Source organism: Misgurnus anguillicaudatus, chromosome 13 (assembly GCF_027580225.2).
Source record: "Misgurnus anguillicaudatus chromosome 13, ASM2758022v2, whole genome shotgun sequence".
In the NCBI taxonomy this organism is placed as follows: Eukaryota; Metazoa; Chordata; class Actinopteri; order Cypriniformes; family Cobitidae; genus Misgurnus; species Misgurnus anguillicaudatus.
The window spans coordinates 10,256,083-10,277,546 of record NC_073349.2 but is presented as its reverse complement, the minus strand read 5'-3'; the positions used below and the strand labels follow the sequence as shown (position 1 = coordinate 10,277,546).

General features: G+C 37.2%; 1 protein-coding gene across 4 annotated transcripts in view; it reads left to right on the top strand.

The window, feature by feature from the left end:
- Positions 1-21,464, top strand: part of sulf2b (sulfatase 2b) — a 226,799-nt gene that overhangs the window by 36,180 nt on the left and 169,155 nt on the right. For all 4 annotated transcript variants that reach the window (XM_055187941.2, XM_055187945.2, XM_055187946.2 and 1 more), the window contains exon 2: positions 45-118. The gene's annotated coding sequence lies outside the window, so the exon portion shown is untranslated. The remainder of the gene's footprint in view (positions 1-44; positions 119-21,464) is intronic.

Below are 21,464 nucleotides of genomic sequence, written 5' to 3'. Positions count from 1 at the left end.
TGGATGAAAAATGTGATGTTTGTCCCCATTTGATTGTTTTGCAGAACAAGACAGGACATTAAACCCTAAACAACTAGTCTGGCTGAGCCTGCGACTGGGAGACGGAGGGGACTGGCAGGTGAGTGACAGGATGTTGGACCAGGGACATGGGCTGGTTGCCAAGTGGGCATTTATGTGACATTGTCTTATTGCAAAATCCTGTTCTGCTGTAAAGGACACATTAACATATATGCATATTTTAAAAACGCATTTTGTTAAAGGTAATTTTGTGACATTGCATATGGTGATAAATACAGTACAGAGGGGTCCACAAGTATAAGACTAGTATAAGATAACGTTTTTTGTTTTTGTTTCTTTGGTTGCATTTGCATACCCTACAGTGTTTAGAGATTGTTTGTATTGGAGATCAGCAACCAACCCACACTGCTGTAGCATGTTAATATACATACAATTTATAGTTAAATAGACAAAGTCGAATGTTGTGACCCATAACAGGAGCCAATTGCAACATTCATTTAAATGTTAAAAAATATATTTCTTAAAGAGCACCTATTTCATTGCTAAAAATTTTTTTTTTGTGTATTTGGTATAATACAATATGTTCGTGTGGTTTATGGTTAAAAAAAATCATTATTTTCCACATACCGTACATTTTTGTAGCTCCAGATTTCACTCTCTTCCTGAAATGCATGGATTTGAAAAGCCCTGATTGGCCAGCTAATCTGTACGTTGTGATTGGCCTGAATACCTCTGACATCAGCCGGAAATGTGACGCTCCTTTCCATGTTTGAAAGATTCGCTCACAATGCAATGCTGACCAGAATTAACTTACAGGCTGTGAGTCAGAAGCAGGAGGAATTATGATAATGTCAGTCTTGTCTACATCATCAATCCCAGGAAGTAAACTGTTGCCTACAATCTGTGTGTTTGTTGTAGTCCAAGAAAGAGATTTACATTGAAGACGATAACTCGCGTCATCGTTTACTTTGGGGTTTGTACCTTTTGCATATTGTCAAAATGTACTAATACACACTTACAAACCAAAGGAAATGTAAAATCGTTAATCGGACAATAGGTGCTCTTTAACGTCATTTTGCAATTTTGTTATTGTATTTCTACAGTGTATGAGCAGAGTCTTCACAAAGTTAAACTGGCTGTGTAAAGACAAAGACTAGTCAGCCCATTCTCATGAAATGCATAAATAGCATGCAGTGTGAAAGTTGTGCAGTACATACGGCAAATTCCAATTTTGCGTGAATAAGATATGCCAGTCCTTCCCATTTACTTAATATGTCTTTTTTGCATTGATTTCTCCTGTATTTTGTTTTTTTAGCATTTTTGTGGTACATAAAATGACACGCTAACCTAAACCCCAATTCTAACCCCAACTCCAAGTGACATGGTTTAAAAAACAGAAAAGAATTGAGAAACCATTACATAAATGACTCAAAAAGATGCGGCGAATTAAGTACACCGGAAGGACTGGCGTATTATATACATGCAAAATTGGAATTTGGGGTATGTATTGCACAACTTTTTACACTGCATGATATTTATGCTATTTCATGAGAATGTGTTGGACTATTGTCTATGGCAAGACAAGTTTATTTTTATAGTACATTTCATACACAGATGTCATTTAAAGTGCTCAACATAGAAATGAGAAAACAATATATAAGAGAAAAAAAGTAAAAATACGAGAAATAAAATCACAATTTAAACAAAGATAGATGTTTAAAATATGTTAAAAAGAATAAAACAGGAGTAAAAGTGATTTGAATTAAAAAGTGCAGTCATTGTGAAGCAGCTCAGTGCTCATTCAGTAAATGCAGACAGATGTGCATTTAATCTAGATTTAAAAGTGCAAAATATTTTTATATCAAAATAAAGTCACTGAATTTAACTGAAATACTATTTCTCTGAACAATACAGGTAAAGGGACACCCCTGTTGTGCGTTTCCTCTCTCGTGGCATACTAAAAACACAGAACGGATAAAGACTGTAAAAAGAAAATAATCCGTGTATGTGTATTTGGCCTGGGAATTAAACCTCTGACATTTGCACTCCTAATCTGATGCTATAACAATTGTGATACATCACAAGCTCAAGCGTGACAAACAAACAATAATCATGGTATTGATGTAAAGCCATGTCCTAGAACATGCCAATACCAGGATTTGTTGTAAATGTTGTAGGCGCTTTTGTGTGTAAGGAGGAATTGAGGGACAAAAATGAATGAATAAATACATGAGGAAAATGAAAGGGGTGAAAATAGGACAGAGGGTCGAGGCTCTGCGGGACGCTCGGACAAACACACAAATACATGAGGGGGAACTGTTTTGTATGGTAGTTTAAATCGGGCTGAAAACACACAAATGTTTTATTATTTCAGCCTTGTAGACACAAACAATAACTTGACATAGGATGACCTCACACACACACACACGCACGCACGCACACACACACACAATATCACAATCACATACACACACGTACTATACTCACATACTCACACATCTACTAACAGTTGACTCGCATACTACAAATGTGATCCAGTCTGTGAAAACCCAGCTAAAGTCATTTTACATCATTTTTATGATTTACTGTTTTTTTTTTTTTTACATAAAATCATCTTATATATTATAAAGAACATTCTGTTTAGCCTGGATTTCACCGACAGGGTCACAAATGTACATTTTTCTAAAAGACTTTTTAAACAAAATACTCAAACCTTTTAGTGGTGTGTTTGTGATCTACAATACGGTGAATAATAATGGAAATAAAATACAATACTTATATAAAAAGAAAGAACACAAGCAATGTACTGTTGCTATGGTTACCACCTGAGGCAAATTTGACTTTTGTTTGCTGTTCTCTTTTTGGCAACAGGTGAAAATATTTATATATTTATATTGTAATTTAACTTACTGCATTATCTTTATTAAATAAATACACACTACCTTTCAAAAATATATGGTTATGCTCCCATCGGGATGCCTTTTAAACAGTATTGATAAAGTTCCCATGAATTCTGACCTTTTGGCAGCTTTTTCTTCATTATTTGGTCATCTATCATCTATGAAAAAAATATGTGCCGGAGCAGTTATTTTTCATCTGTGAAAATAACTTGAAAAATTCAAGCAAACACATTCAGACCTTGTGACAACACCCACTAGTCTCCCAGCCTGGTTTAAGCTGGTGCAGTAGGCTTTTTATCTGGTCTTAGCTAGTCATGATGGGAGACCAGCTGTAAGCTTGACTAGGCTGGTTTTAGCTAGTTTAAGATGGATATAGCTGGTTTAAACTGGGCCTCCCAGCCTGGCAAAGCTGATCAAGCTGGTGTTCCAGTCTGGTTTCAGCTGGTGGGTCAGCTGGTCACCCAGACTGACCAGCTAAAAAGTGTCCAAAACCCTGCGTTTGAAAGCTTAGACTCTCAGGATTCCATTAAACCCACACACAAATCATAAGATGATTTACAGCAGTCATAAAACTGTAATCTAGTTGTTACCTGAACTGGACGGTGCCGATTCAGTTTGTTTACTTATTTTCAAAATTATTTGTTTGCCTCACAATCTTGACGTTTCTGACCGAATTACGATATAAAAAATGGTAAACAATATTTCACTACCGGACACCGCACACCGCTGAGTGTCAAGGTATATGGGAGCTGTCTCACTTTTAATTTGGGTATGTAGTTTAGACAAAAAACATGGAATTTCAGTTGAATTTTAGCTGTTTCATAAAAGGTTAAGAGTGTAGGGACCATTTTTTGACAATTTGTTTGTACATATAAAATACATGCATTGTAAACCCTGAATTCAGTTAGGTGCTATGAAACTTTTGACTGTATTGTAATTCATTGTCTTTGTCTGTTGCATGCAGAATGCTCTCACACCATTTCTAATGTCTTTCTGCTTGACCTGAAGGTTGTTGAACTTTAACCTTGAAACCCATGCTTTCTGCGCTCATGCGGATCAATTCTGTTTATTCGACCCACACACAGACCACGCATTGCCTCCCACATCCACTCAGAAAAAAGATGAGAAGGTATCCTCTGATAAAGATCTCCCTCGCTCTTTCTGTCTCATACACACCCACGAACATGCATATGGTTTCTATCTCTCCGGCTGTCCCAGGGTTGCAGTCAGGGGAAAGCCAACCCAGTACTGTGAGTGTGTGTGTGTGTGTGTGTGTGTGTGTGTGTGTGTGTACCTGGTAATTATCACGTTGTGGGGACCAATTGTCCCCACAAAGATAGGAATACCAGTGTTTTTGTGACCTTGTGGGGACATTTTGATGTCCCCTTGAGGAAACAAGCTTATAAATCAAACAAAATGATGTTTCTTGAAAATGTAAAGTAGTAGAAGGGTTTATGTGATGGTTGGGGTTAGGGAATGGGGTAGGTAAGGGGAATAGGATATACAGTTTGTACGGTATAAAATGCATTACGTCTATGGAATGTCCCCACAAAACATGGAAACCAGAATGTGTGTGTGTGTGTGTGTGTGTGTGTGTGTGTGTGTGTGTGTGTGTGTGATGTTTCCCAATATGAAGAGGGATAAAAAAGACATCAGAGGTTAGATGAGTGTAGAATGGGTGAGAAAAAGACATGGTCTGTTTTGTCTCTTAAGGTTTCTCCTTAGCACACACACATCCACCCGCTCTCTCGGGATAAGATATGCTCCAGAAAGCAAGCATACTGATTTCCCAACAGGCTTTACTAATGGAACATCAGGTTCAATCTGCCCGTCACTCTGTTTTGTTTCATTTTGTTTTCCACCGTCTGTGTGAGGTAACCTTTCGTAGACCCAGTTATGTGCTGCCTTGTTTGGTTACATTATATAACAACTTTATAACAAGTTTATTAGCACTCCCATTCTTTTCCAGTCACACACAGCAGCTTGGGTCAAAACATCTTTATTTGTGTGAAAACTTCATACACTGTCAGGGAAAAAAATGTCAAAAAAATTTACCCTAGCTGTCACTCGGGTGGTAACCTTTTAAAACGCACACATTTGTATCCAACCCAAAGAGTTCATATTAGTACATATGTATGTATATTTATACCTAAATGGTACATATTAGGACCTTTTTAAAGAGTGATGCCCCAGTGACAACTTGGGACCATTTTCTCTGAGTGTAAAGGCCTAATTATTAGGGGTGTAACGGTACGTGTATTCGTACCGGACCGTTTTGGTACAGGGCTTTCGGCGCGGTGCACGTGTGCACCGAATGGCCAAATGCAATCTTTTGTGTGCGGAACATAGGTCAATTTTCGTGTTTCCACACGAACATATTAAGTGGCGGAAGTCTCTGCGTTCAACGCAAGTCTTCTGTCAAACATATAACACATAACATTCAGCCCACAGAAAGATTTTTCTTTACTTAGTTGTATATTCGTTTGATTATTGATGTAAACGTTTACGTGTCGCGTCTAAAAGCGGGTGTTAAAGGCGTGTCAACGCGCTGTTTTGTTCTTTCAAAAGTGCGTGAGAGGTTGCGTGTCTTTCGTTGCTACGCAATCATGAGACGCACTTTCTGTGACACGTGAGAATAACGGAATGCGTGATCAGATTTTTCATCTGCACCTCACGTCAATCATATCATTGTCACAATGCGATCAGTTAATCTGGTCGGGACAGAGCAGAGCCTCGTGCCTTTGGCCTAATCACAGCCGTGATAGAGCTATATCACACTCCTACTCGAGCGATATTGCTTATATATATATATATATATATATATATATATATATATATATATATATATATATATATATATATATATATATATATATATATATATATATATTATTGATTATATTTTAATAACAAATGTTTAAAAAAAGTGTAAACAAATTGTTAAAAAAAGTTTATAGCAATAAACAACCTGCAGTTTAATGTTTGCATTTTTCCTTTACTGTACCGAAAATTAACCGAACCGTGGCCTCAAAACCGAGGTACGCACTGAACCGTGATTTTTGCGTACCGTAACACCCCTACTAATTATAGTTCATGTTTTACACAAACATAAAGCTAGAAGCAGTGTTGGGGGTAACGCTTTACAAGTAATGCGCATTACGTAATAATACTTCTCTGAAGTAACGAGTAAAGTAACGCATTACTTTATAAATGTACACATTCATATTTGAGTTACTTTTTCAAAAAAGTAATGCAAGTTCAATTCAATTCAATTTGATTTATATAGCGCTTTTCACAATAATTAATTGTTTCAAAGCAGCTTTACATTAATAGAAGCAGTGAAAAGCACAGAAAAACGACAGATAGCACAACAAAATACACGATAGCATAAGCAGTTAAATTTGCTGCGGCTATGACTCAACATTATCAGCGAGCGTATTACTAATGTAAGGTCTAGAAGAGGAAGCTAAGTTAAGCCCAAGAAGGCTGCCTCCTCGGGTTAAAAAAACCCCTAGGAGAAAAAACCCCTGGGCTTTTTAGCCGAGGAAATAAAAAAAATCCTAGGAGGGAAAAACCCTTGGGAGATATATATAGTTACTTTTTTAGTTTAATTAATTTGATAAAAATGTACTGAATTAAACTAAACATAGTCATTATGCGTACACGCCTGTGTGAGTCAGGAACTGAGATGGCAGGCCAGAGCTCGACATTTTTGTGATGAAATGTGCAATTTCTGAATGCAGAACTTTTCAGTCATAAAAAACACCTGCAAGGCCTGAAAGAGATCAAACCTCAGTCAAGAAAAAGTAATGTAAAAGTAACTAAAAAGTAACATAAGCATTACTTTCCATGAAAAGTAACTAAGTAACCCAATTAGTTACTTTTTGTGAGTAACTTAATATTGTAATGCATTACTTTTAAAAGTAACTTTCCCCAACACTGGCTAGAAGTATAGTCCATTTTTACGCATACGCTAACATGTAAAGACGACAAATGTCGTCATCAGAACTGCCAGATTTTTGTAACCGTGCGTACCTTGTACACGTAGGTCGCACATGCGCATACAGGATAATGTAGTATGAAACCCAGGAGATGCATTGCACTTTGTCGCATGCAAATTTTGTCATCAGAATAGTATGCGCCTGGATGCGCACCGCTGGTTGCACATGCGCTTTCATTTTCTTGCAGTAATTAGATGATTCACAAGGTGGCAACCATGGCCTGGGGGGCATCGATTCACAAGGTAGACGATAAAAACCTGAATAAAAGAAAATGGATGCAAGTAACGCTACTACACTACTAATGTAAGCTACACCGACAATAGAGGCCATATATGAGAGATGAAGTCAGGAATTATTCTCATTTATACAAAGACTACAAAGATGTTTACAGGAGTTTTAACTTGTGGTGTCACCCGTTAGAGTCCAGTGCTGGTCCTCGAGCACCCCCTCCCAAAAAGTTTTAGATGTCTCCTTATTTAACACACCTGATTTAACTCATCAGCTTGTTTGGCAGACATGTTTACCATTTTGGAAGGAGGCTAATGAGTTGAATCAGGTGTGTTAAATAAGGAGACATCTAAAACTTTTTGGGAAGGGGTGCTCGAGGACCAGGATTGGGAAACAGTGCGTTAGACCTACTTAACTGCTCCTTACAGACCTCTGTAGGGCAGGAGAGGTATTGCATGTGTCCAACTCCTATCTACATGTTCGAGTCAAATAAGCTATGATTTGCGAGGCTGTGCACGTATGCATAAAAATGAACTCTACTTCCAGCTTACATCAAAGAAAAGTAAAAAATTAAGTCTAAATTAGTTACAGGTTTATTGTAATACCTCTGGACGAGGTAGCTAATTTGTATGAATTCGTACAATCCCATTTGTATGTTTTTGTATGATCTGCTTTCGCCTCAATGAAATTGGGATTAGGGATGTTGTTGTGGGGTGAAGCTTCAGTATTGCTTTTTTCAAGTTATTGTATGTTTTTGTACGATTCACATTGTAAGATACACACTAAAAATGTTGGGTTGTTTTAACCCATTGTTTTTTCATAACCCAGCAGTTGGTTCAGTCCAGTATTTACCCAGCCATGTGTTAAAACAAACAACCAACTGTAGAATTAAATTTCTGTGAGATCAGGTTGAGTCAACCTGTTTATTATTTCTCCCTCAAATTGCAAATGCATAAACTCAAAAATATACGGTAAATTCCTTCACTAACATAAAATGTAGTTACAAGGACAATCTTTTGCTTTATCTGTGGATCCACCTCCACAGCAGATGTACTGATGATCTTGAATGCTTGTAAAGTCTCTGTAGGTGTAAAGCTGTCAATCAAGCTCCACAGGGATGTGATTGGCAGGTGGACTCCTGTTGACTAATAAGGTCATTTCTATGTAATTAGGCACATTCTCGGTGGGCAACGCTACCCAATCTAACACTTGTATGTGTAATCTGTTTAATCCCAACAGAGGGCCGAAGCTAATCCATCATTCTATTTCTAAAGGTTATTTTTGGAGGAAACTTTATTAGAAATAGGACTGCTTTGAGTTTGTGCTCCCGTGTGTCAGCAAAAGTGTCAGGCGAGGCGAGATGTGAGATGAATGTGTGTGCATGTTCGGGAAACTTTACACTTTGTGTGTTTTAATAGAGAAGTTTTGGTTTGTGGTTGATTTCTGTACCATTGTTTGTGTGCTTGAGTGGTCCTACGTTATGGGAACCAAATTTCCCCAAAAGAATAATAAAATCTGAAATTACCTGCGTTGCGAATGAAAATGGCGTAATAAACAATAAATATCAATTTAATGAAAATTTTACAATGCAAGGAAGGTTTCTCTGAGGGTTACAGGAATAAAAATTCAAATAGATATTACCTATTGCAATACAAAAGCAAATGACCCTCTGTGAGAATACTTGCGAGGATCATGTTTTTAAAAAATGCTCTCACAAATATAGTGAAACATTGTCCTACATTTGGAGTGTACGTCACTATTTAAAAGGTTCATAAATCTAAAATAGTCAACAGGTCTCTGTAAGGGTTAGGTTTAGCACTGATATATTATTAAAAAATATAGCTAAGGTCTGTGTGTGTGTGTGTGTGTGCAAAGCGGTTGTTTATTTAGTTTGAGTTCAGCCACTGTCTTATGCTGCAGGTATGTGGGTGATTTCCTTATATATGAGTATGCAAGATGAGAAGAGGGGCCATGACCCATCCCGTGGTGCTGTTTGTATATTTCTGTGGTCCGCCGCCGCGCAGACGAGTAGAGATTTGTTACCTAGGGTACCATTTATCATAGTAACAGCATCGCGCACAGGCAACATGGGAGGAAACCAGCCATCCATCATACACGTGACCTGTCTCCACAGCAACACCACGGCCCATGACTAGAGACGGGGGGATTGGGTGGATCATTTGGAGTTCAGAGCTGGACAGCTCATTGCATCTCACACACACATATTGTATGCACACCTTTACCTTACTAAATGAGGACATACTACAGACTTCAATACTTTTGCTGTATATACATTTAAAATATAATCATACTGCTTGATTTGAGCAAAAACAAGACCATAACCGAAAAGTGTTTGCATTATAGAATAAAACACATATTACTTTCCTTTATGAATCATTTTAACCCTTATGGAAATTTCCAAGGGGTTTTGTCAGATTTAGGTCACCTCTTGGGACAGTTCTGTCCCTAAAGCATGGCTGAGTAAAAACAAGCACACATGTGATGTACATTCATTTTTACTATTTTAAAGGGGTCATGAACTGGCTTATTTTATTATTTGTACTGATTTCTGTGCTTCACATTTTGCTACTTATGTTGTCTGTCGATTTTTCAGTGTTCCCCTGCTTCTATTAATGTAAAGCTGCTTTGAAACAATTACCAATTATGAAAAGCGCTATATAATAAAATGGAATTGAATTGGAAAAATGATATTGGAAGTAACCGTCCACTGCTATTGGTGGGTAACAGTGTTGTATATGTAAAATGTTTGTGCATGTGTGCAAATGCACGTTGTAGGGATCTTAAAAGATGCAGATATTCTCCTGCAGAGGTGACCTTTCGCATTATTATGATGTTATAGTCTTGCACTTTTCAAAACGAGTCATATTCTGACCTAAGTTTAAATAAAAGAGTAGTGTTTTGAAACTAACAGAATATTTTTATAGTATAATGACCTCTTAAAGGCGCTCTAAGCAAATCTGTGTGACGTCACTTTTTGTTGATGTTTGAACAAAAAGTGACGTCGCGTGGAGCGCAGCTAACTTACAGTTTGATCAGTGAACAGGCAGGCATAAAATGTTTTATGGTCTAAAACGCGTAAATTGGCTTAGAGCACCTTTAACTGTCTAAAGATCAAGAAGTCGTCAAATTCTTTTGCCTCTCTATCGCCATCTCTGTTTGAAACTTAAAATTACAGCTTACTTTATTTAAACTTTATTTAAATAAAAAAAACAACTCGCATGTACTTTGAAATCCGACCCAATGGGTCAACTTAATGATCATTATTGTAAACTTACCATTGTGACTCGTGTTGAGGTTTTAACACTGATTGTTTATGCACTTGCCTAATAACTGTTTTTTGTTCATTTTTAATAAAAAAAAGTTACGGATTGTGGATTTAAATACTTCTACCCTTTCTTGCGGTTTTTAGTAAAAATGTATAAAAAATAAAAATAAATAAATAAAAGGAATACCATAAATTGCCCTTACATAAGATAATATTTTAATAATACATTACTAACTTCAAAAATTGCAGCAATTCAGTTTTCTTTAAAAGAATATTCCATTTTCTTAAAAGAAAAGTCCAGATGATTTGCTCACCACCATGTCATCCGGGATGTTGATGTCTTTCTTTGTTCAGTCGAGAAGAAATTGTGTTTTTTGAGGAAAACATTGCAGGATTTTTCTCATTTGGATGGACTTTAATAGACACCAACAATTAACACTTAACTCAACATGTAACAGTTTTTTTCAGCAGAGTTTCAAAGGACTATAAACAATCCCAAACCAGGCATAAGTGTCTTGTCTAGCAGAACGATTGTCATTTTTGACAAGGAAGGTGACAGGTATACACTTTTGGGGCACAACTTCTCGTCTGGATCCGGTCGTGATGCGCTAGGTGACACCACGCAATACATCATGACGTCAAGAGGTCACAGAAGACGAACGCGAAACTCCGCCCCAGTGTTTACAAGTGTGTTGAAAGAGGAACGTTCCTACGTTGTTGTATGTCAACTGATACTAATTAATGTCTCTGTGTCAGTTTATTGTTTACAATGGTCCGCAAATGTGCGTTTTATATATGTAACACGTGACCTCCCTACGTCCAGGGGCGCCGTAAAGGGGGGAAAAGTTAGGACGATTCTAAGGGCCCTTGAACTTTTGAGGGCCCCAGCCAAGGACTGTGCCGCAAACGCAACCCCCTTAAGCTGAGCCCTCTTAGCTCCGCCCCGTCTTTACTCTGCGTGTTAGCGCCGTCTTCAATCCACGGTCTCACAGTGCGCGTGAACTTCACAAGAGAGCAAGGTGTGTGTATTTACAGCTATTTGCTATGATATCTGCATATCTGTGCATCCTTACTATAAATGCAGTTTACACAATGTGACGCTGGAGCAATACAGTTTTCTTTCCACTGTAAAGTCTTCGCTCTGTTTACCTCAGTTTAAAAATAAACAAGGTGATTTACGTTCCCTGTTTTATGTTATAATTCTAACGCAAAGTCAGCCCTTATAAGCTGTTTTAATTAATGTAGCCCTGCCCGTATAAGCTAATTAACATAAACTAGAAATGCGATCGGTTACACACTTCAGTGTTTTGCAACGCAATATGCCAAAGAAGGATTTTTATGCAGTCGTGAATCGAGTTGATTGTGATAAAAATGAAATGCAACGAAGGCTAAACTAGTCCAGTTATGTATATTAAAGCTTCTCACCTTGCAACAGGTTTAAGAAATCAATGGAAATCTATGTCGTAATCTGCTATAGTTGTCATTCATTTCATTTTAGAGTCCTGTTGATTAAAAAACAGTCTGAAGAATCATTTAATAGCAGTATAGCTGTTTTCTCAAGTTCACAGTTTCAATGATCTGTTGTTATTTTTGCTTTACTGAAGCTGCTGGTGTGTGAAACTTGTTCTTTACCTTATAAATAATGCTCATAATTATAATACAGGCTTTGGTCAAGCATTTTTGATCAAGTCTTGAGGCATAAGTTATAGATGCATTGTTGTTGTTCGCCATTTTTAAATGTTACAATGTTATTGGTGTGTGTAACAGCTCAAGTATGTCACTGAGACTGCATGTAAAAATCAGACTAAAGTCTCAAATCTTATTGTGAAATAAAAAGCATCACAGTTTAATTTCAAGCATTAATTTCACTATGATTTCAATCGCTGACATGACATTACTCAGTCAATATTAAAGATATCAAGTTTATATTTTAACAAAATGTTCTTTATATTATGTTGAATTTATGTGGAAAACAGTAAATCACAAATAAATACTTCAGCTGGGTTTTCACAGGCATGGTCACATTTATCTTTAATCTTTAAGAACGTTGCATTTTCTCTGAATATTCGATGAATGTACTGTATTTTTCAATAAAATTTACATTGGACAATAAACTATCTTAGCTGCAGACATTGTAGGTGTCTATAAATACTGATAATTGTGGTCATAACAATAGCAAAATAAATAGTTCTGTATTATTAAATTACAGACAAAGATTTTGAATAGCTACAGTATGTTGGATTGTATGTTTGATGCGAAAGGGGTATGGTGGGGGCCTGACCCCCTATTCTTTCATAGGGCCCAAAATTGCTAGCGGCGCCCCTGCCTACGTCACTTTGCATTTACGCAAAGTAACCCTAGACGAAAAGTTGTGGTTTAAAAGAGCATATTTTTATTTTTCTTGTCAAAAATGACAATCGTTTTGCTAGATAAGACCCTTATGCCTCGTTTGGGATTGTTTATAGTCCTTTGAAACTCTGTTGAAAAAACTGTTAAGTGTTGAGTTAAGTATTAAGTGTTGGTGTCTATTAAAGTCCATTAAAATGAGAAAAATCCTGCAATGTTTTCCTCAAAAAACATAATTTCTTCTGGACTGAACAAAGAAAGACATCAACATTTTGGATGACATGGTGGTGAGTAAATTATCTGGATTTTTCTTTTAAGAAAACTGAATATTCCTTTAACCTTGTTTGCGCTAACATTTAATTTAGTTTAGTTTCAGTTTTATACACAAATTTTTAGCAACCACCATGAAGTGTCTGTCTCTCATACCATCTCTCTTTTTCTTACTGTCTGGCTGATTTTTAAAGTTGGAAGACTTTTCAGAACCCTGCAGCGAACGAGTCTTTGTAAACAGTCCACTTGAGTCCTTTCAGCCTCAACTGCAGGTGTGTATCGGTCTGTGTTTGTGTGTGTGTGTGTGTGTGTGTGTGTGTGTGTGTGTGTGTGTGTGTGTGTGTAAGAGAGAGAAAGAGAAAGCCTCCCTCAGGCTGTGTTAGTGGGAATAGTATTTTTGGCAGTAGTTAAAGCCATTATATCAGCAAGAGTGTGGTGGAGACAGAAATATGGAGCTCTTTTTCACTGTGTCCACCAGGAATTTCAGCCCCCACCGCTATGTCGGCGAGAGAGTTGCTTAGATCTCTCCATCAGTAACGTCCGCTCTAAAGATCCAAAGATGTGTGGCAGTCAGGTAGATCTCATGATGAAAAGTGTAGGTCAATTCTTTTGACTAAAATGTATTTAAATAAAATAAATTTGGATTAGATTTAAAACAATGCTTAAAACATATAAAACCACATTTATTTTTTAGATTAAATAAACATATAATCTCATTACTACATTAAGTAATGCAAAACATCTTCTACATATCAATATTATTACAAAGTAGATGTAGAAACTGTTAAAACTTTTCTCAATAAAACTTTCCTCAACTTTTTGGGAGATCGATCAAGAGATTTATTTTGTTTGCACATAGTTTCCAAATAGGTAGTCGGCAGTGCATAATAACAAATTCAAGGTGAAGCAATAATATATTTTTATGGCTTGGTTTAAATAACTCACTGCTTTTTCACATCAGCATTTCAGCAAATCATTTAGCCTTTAGAGCAAAAAAACAATTGAATACAAATACTATTGTAATGTTAAACATGTGTGGTTTAAATAGTAAGATTATCACATTATGTGCATGAGATATCTTTGCATTAAGGGCTCGTTATACTGTAGTTGTGCGTAGCGGCGATGGCGTAGGTTCCACGTCGGTTTTTATTTATACTTTTGCGTTGTCGTCCGCATTGATGTGCAAACACGCGCAGACCGCTGGTAGGCAGTATCCACGCGTGTAACCACAGTAGCACTGTGGCCGTCAATGAAGAAGCAGCTTAGCAAGTTAACCCACAAACAAACAAGAAACAGCAACTTGTTGTGTATGTTTTGAGAAGACCAGCAATGATGGAAGTAGATTAACAGCGACTTTTGTCGCAGTTTTTTTACCTGACTGGAGGGGTTCTGGCGGACCAATTACAGCGCTTGCGGTCCGCGTATAACTGACGCGCTGTTAAAAATTTTGCAAGGTACACGTCAGGCTACGCACAGGCTAAGGATAACCTACGGCGTAGCTACGGCATAGATCTTACGCACACCTATAAATTGGGCTTTACTGTAAGTATTGTGGGATTAATTGTTATCCATATTATTTTGTAACTTTTTCCCCGCTTTTTTAAAAGTTGCCAGCCAGCACCAACTTTTTTTATGATTTTCACAAAAGTTTAATGCCTTCCAGAAAATGTTCTTCTTTAAATATATAAACATACAATATATCAAATGAAAAAACTACCGATCCCCTAAGGTGACATTGGAGTAAAAAAAATCTAAAGTTTAGTTTTGCGCGCACTAAGGGTGTCACCGAAATCGATCGAAATTAAGTCACAACCTCGAACTTTGAATTAAAAAAGGAGATCGTCACATCTGGTCGGCATGCCAAGCAGGGAAAAAAAACTTAAACACAAGGGATGTATTGCTACAACTTCTTGAAATGCATATCATAAACAGGATTACTACCTACTGATCTGACTTCGGACAGAGCGCAGCTCTCTGCACGTGCGCGAGAGTGAGGCGGCAAGATTATAGCGGATTATATTTTAAACAAAAGGGATAGTTTGCCTCAGCTCGCATGAAATTCGAAACTGAACAAATATGTAAGGATTACTACTTTAGTTTATGTATAGACTTCGGACAGATGACACGGGAGACAAAGAGAAGCACAGCTGCTTATGACGGCTGGATTTATTTCAGATGCTAGTCCAAGACGCACACATTAAGTCCATGTGCCTGCAAGAAGGAATCCTCTCTCTCTACAAGCTCTCTCGCGTAAAGTAAAGCCCACAAAGCCCCATGCGGGGAAATGCACGCAATGTGGCTGTTAATGTGAAACTATAATAATAATAATAAATATTTATGGCATAGCATTTTTTGTCTTTCAAAAAAAGGTAAAAATCGAGAATTTAATCGAATCGTGACCCTAGAATCGAAAATGTAATCGAATCGAGGATTTGAAGAATCGTGACACCCCTAGCGCGCACACGTGAAACTATCGCGTGAGCATGTGAAAGCGAAAGTTTCATGTGCGCACGCGAAAGTTTCACATGTGTGCGCGAAACTATACACGATAGTTTCATGTGCGCACGCGAAACTAAACTTTATTTAATTTTTTCTCCATGTCCCATTAGGAGCTCCGTAAAAAACAGACGCTCTGCTTTCAAAATAAAAAGTTTCATGCTACCTTTATTTGTTCTCTTTTTATCACATCTCAGATATGGGTAGGGTTCTTCAAAAATACCAAATTTTGAACAAAAAGATGAGATAATTGCATTTTTGTGAAGGACTTTTGATAGAGATTGAACGGTTTGCCTTAAGGGAATACTTCCGGGTTTTAAAAGTTGGGTTAGAGGGCCACTTGGTGGATAATAGTGGAAATACGGATTGCCGGAAGAACTTGTCAATGGCAGGGAAGCGTTTTCTCTTAATTGACGAGTTAAGACATAAGCATGTTGACGCCTATATTGTATTATTTTCTGAATTGAATGCAAATATACCTTGTGTGCAGTAATATTGTGCTTTCACATCTTAAATTCGGACAGCAGACAATCGCCAGGCAATGGGAAAACGTGCTATTATTGGAATAAGGGCAAGCACTTTAAATTCTGCACGTTCATGTGTTCTTTCATAACATTGCAATAGGCAATAAGATATTGTCATGCCATTCAAAAATTGTGCTTCCGTTGCATATCTGAAAACTTTTTAAGAAACAACATTCTCCAACCTTGACTTTATACATTCATCCAGGGATTAAGCTGGACTCACGGCGACCAAGACATTGTTTGGTTTGCATGAGATCCACACAGCTGTACGGTTAGAGAGATGGTGGGTAAAAAATAGTGTCATGCAGGTCTCTGACTTTAATAAATCAACAATAAAGAACACAGAGCTTCTGAATTCCCTTTATATCTCCTGTGACATTCTGATGGATCGCACAGCCATCACAGCACAGGGCCGATGTATGTGCATGTGTAGGTGTTTGTGAGCAGGGGGTTGAGCTGTATTTTACACACATAAATCCAGACAAGCAGCGCTTTGCTATGTCAGTTTGACAGCAGGCCATTTGGGTTAAAGGAAAATCTGTATGTGACAGACAGGTGAACAGGAGAGATGACTGATGGGACAGAGAGAGGTTCTTCTGAGAATAAATGAGTGTGTGAACTCGCTTAATTAATCCCATCCTCTTAATGAAGATCAAAGGTTCATGTGTAATTATAAAAGCTGTGCAGTAAAGCACTTGATTCAGCAGAAATTACTACATGAGTGCATGAGCAGACACAATACAAGAGCAAGAGACATAGATAATAAAATGGGGGGAATCAAACACAATCTTGCGACAATTTGTAACTATTGCGATATGGATAATTTGTATGAATTCACAGTGATGCTGGGTTTAGCTTCATTACAGCTTTTTTCTAATGTTTTTGTACTATTCACATTATGCACATTATAAGAATTAGCCACTTAAAATATGAATTCCTGTGAGAATCACGGGGATCGTAGAAAAGATGAATTAGGAGACATTCGGCTTTTTGATACGTTTTAATATTTAACATGTGCATGTGCAACTGAAATATAGCTTAAAGGAATAGTCCATTTTCTTAAAAGATAAATCCAGATATTTTACTCATCACTATGTCATCCAAAATGTTTATGTCTTTCTTTGTTCAGTCCAGAAGAAATTATGTTTTTTGATGAAAACATTGCAGGATTTTTCTCATTTTAATAGACTTTAATGGACACCAACACTTGACACTTGGCTCGACACGTGGCAGTTTTTTTTCAAAGGACTGTAAACGATCCCAAACGAGGCATAAGGGTCTTATCAAGAGAAACGATTGTCATTTTTGACAATAAAAATAACAAATATACACTTTTAAACCACAATTTCTCGTCTTCCTCATGCAATACATCATGACGTCAAGAGGTCATAGAGGACGAACGCGAAACTCCGCCCCAGTCCTTACAAGTGTGTTGAAAAAGGACCGTTCCTACGTTGTTGTATGTCAACTGATACTAATTAATGTCTTTGTGTCAGTTTATTGTTTACAATGGTCCGCAAATGTGCGTTTTATATATGTAACACGTGACCTCAATACGTCACAACGCATTTACGTTAGGTCGCGCTGGACCGGACCTTGACGCAAAGTTGTGGTTTAAAAGAGCATATTTTTTGTTTTTCTTGTCAAAAATGACAATCGTTTCCCTAGATAAGACACTTATGCCTCGTTTGGGATCGTTTATAGTCCTTTGAAACTCAGTTGAAAAAAACTGTTACGTGTTGAGTTAAGTGTTAATTGTTGGTGTCCATTAAAGTCCATTAAAATGAGAAAAATCCTGAAATGTTTTCCTCAAAAAACAAAAAATTTCTTCTCGACTGAACAAAGAAAGACATCAATATTTTGGATGACATGGTGGTGAGTAAATTATCTGGATTTTTCTTTTTAGAAAATGGAATATTCCTTTAAGCATTTTTGATACAAAGAAAAATTACATTAACCCATTTGGCGGATGCTTTAATCCAAAATGACTTACAGTACATTAAGGTTATGCATTTTTAGTTTGTCTGTTTTCTGCGAATCGAACCCACAGTTTTTCCACTGCTAATGCAATGCTCCACACACTCAGATACAATAAGCCTATACTGTAAAAATAAATAAAAATTGCCGGTTTTATTGGTTAATTGATAAATGTTATTAAAATAATCATAACCTTTGTGGTCCAAATCCTTGGTCCATAACCTTGTGGTCTTTATGCAAAATATAATTTACATTTATCCAGTATAATATATATTTCATGAGATTCATCTACAATCTAAAAAATATTGGGTTTTAACAATATCCTAGCAGTTGGGTAAAAACAACCCATTATTTGTGTAATTTTAACCCAGAAATGTGTTCTGTCCAATAGTTACCCAGCCCTGGGTTAAAAACAACCCAATATTGAGTGTACCTCTAAATCAAGCAAACCCTCACTGTCATATTTAGGCTTCAAGGGTTGCTTAAGGGCACGACCTTTTGGAGTTGTCAGCCTGACCTTTAACTCCCACGCTTGACCATGACCCTTGTTGCCACCGACAACAATCTGTCACACGCTCTCGGTAGACAACCTTGGTTTTACCCTCATGTTGTTATTAGAGTGCCTTTTAATATGGCATCATTGTTCTGTAATTGGTTCCTGGCAGTAGTGCCCCTTGGGACGACAGAAATCATTAGTAATTAGGTTAATGTATCTACAACACTGTTAAAAATTTGCTGTAGTTATGCAGCTGTTTGCCAGTAACTTACTGTAGATTTAAATTTGTTATTCACTGACAACAGCTTGTTCAAGGTTAAATGAATATTAAACATTAAAGGGATAGTTCACTTTAAAATTAAAATTCTGTCATCTTTTATTCATCCTCGGGTTGTTCTAAACCTGTATGAATTTCTTTTTTCAGATGAACACAAAAGGAGATATTTTGATAAATGATGGTAAACACACAGCAGATAGGGACCATTGACTTCCATAGTAGGAATAAAAAATATGATGGAATTTAATGGGTACTGTCAACTTTGTGCTTACCATCATTTCTCAAAATATTTTCTTCATCATTTGTCACAATACTTCCAAAATATGTTTTTCCTACTATGGAAGTCAATGGTCACTATCTGCTGTGTGTTTACCATCATTTCTCAAAATATCTTCTTTTGTGTTCATCAGAAAAAATAAATTCATACAGGTTTAGAACAACATGAGGATGAGTAAACAATGACAGAATTTTCATTTTAAAGTGAACGATTCCTTTAACAAGTTATTGTCGTTACAGATTAAAACTATAAAATAACAGCCTCATGCAAAGCATTCTGGGAACCAGAAATCCTCATCAACCTATTTTTTTTCTGTCTGAAAGTTTCTGCTGTAAGACCAGTAATAAGGTACCAGTCTTGTTCCCTAAGATAAGGAAGTGTGCACAACTCTTCTTTTGTGTCAACTCAGACTAATTAAAAACTTTTGTGATTGTATCTCAGTATTAAAGATAAAGAGGTGAACGCACACTATCTTATTAATTTTCTATTGCTATTTTGCTTTTATTTTCTTGGGTCAGCAATTCAGGAAAGGCTTGGTGGCATGAAAACCGTACACTTACATCTTATGTTGACGACGACGACGGATACAAAAGAGTCTGGATAGTTCACAAGCATACAGTAATGTGGCAGAGACGAGACAGGACAGTGTTTGTGTGTCTGTGGCTGGCTTATATAGGGCAGCGGTGATGAGGGGTGACCGGTGCAGCAACTAAAACTCAGGTGACTGTGATCTTGGATAATGAGGGGTGTGTGTGGAAGGACCTGGAAGGCAAATCCGTGACACTTGCAGTTCAAAAACTACTTTCAGGATTGACCAAAGACACGCATTGAAAAATTAGCGCTAAAAACACAGTTGTTTTTGCGACTGACCTTATTGCTTATGCATTTGTAGGAGTTTCCCCTTTTAGATGCAAAATTTATGAGAGGACAATATTTAAATGAATCATGCCAAGCAATTTATTAAGGTCTGTGTCAGTTTACTGGTATTTGCACTATTAAAGCTGCTCTATGCATTTTCGGCGTTTTGTCAAACAGCGTTTGCTGGCTTATTACGTTTTTACATGATTGCAGCTAAATCACAAGTAAACAGTCTCTATAGTCTATGTCTACTGTATTATTTCATTTGTGTTCTTGTAAACATTACAAAATGTCATGACAAAGTCGTACGTGGCATTATTTCATAACCTTGGTCGTTATAATGTCACTATACATGATTATTGCTATATATCATAATAGTTTGCAAATTGTGCATGCTTACACTATTTACAACCTCTGGGCTTATTTATGTCCTGATAATTATGTGAGATATTGACAACTGTTGTCATGATAATCGCATGACATACTACAAGCAAGCGCAACAACATACAACATAGACCGCAAACAAGTTTACAAATAAGAGATTTACTTACTAGTCCATCAACAAGATCGCCAGATCAACATCCCCTCCAGTGCTGTCTTTTAGCTCACGCCAACGAGTAAAAACCTGACCGAGTGGGACTCTTGTCCAGTTCCTAACGCGGTCAGATTCTTTTTTCTACTCTCTTCCGAACGCGCTTTCTTAAAGCTCCACTGTGTACTTCTTTTAGTTAATACTTGGCAAAAACCCATGTTTTCTTTCAAAAGTATGTGCTCATTCATGTGTAATTACTTCCACCCCACTAATCAAAGTATTCTCGTAAGTGTAGAATCTGCTATTTAAAATTCATACCGCCGTATCGCTCTCTGGCTGAATCCATGTTGTGCCTCCATCTTTGAAATACATTCGCCGACGAGGGACATTCCTGAAATTCAAGCTCCGCCTTTCGCGCTTTCAGACAACACTCACGCTAGTTGCACGGAGGTTGCATGTGTAGGCGGTATACGTCATCAAGACAGACTTATTTCAGAATATTAACAATTATAAAGCTGACAATTATTCTTAGTTTATTGTAAATTGATGTAATATGCTTATGGCTTGCGAATGTAATGCTCAGTTAATTTAAATAAACCAGGCTTGATGACGTATGCAGCCTGCGACCTGCGTAGACTGAATCCTTCGGCCGCTGTGATAAACCTGCGATCTAATGCTTTGATTTGAAAGCCTGTTGAAGAACTATTCTCGAGGACATTAAAACAAGTCGCCAAGGAAACGGGGATTTTAAACAACAACGCGACAGGAAAAACATCAAGACCAAAGTCAATATTGGAGTTAGTTTTCCAAGATGGGGCTCAATGGACACTGAAGCTGCTAAGTTACTTTATATCTTCACCACAGGTAATTCAGCATATTCGTTTACATCTATACAGTCTATGTTGTAAACTTGAAGTTTTATAGTTCCTTGGCTAACTATAGCATGGTTATGCAGTTAGTGTAAACACGCATGTGGTT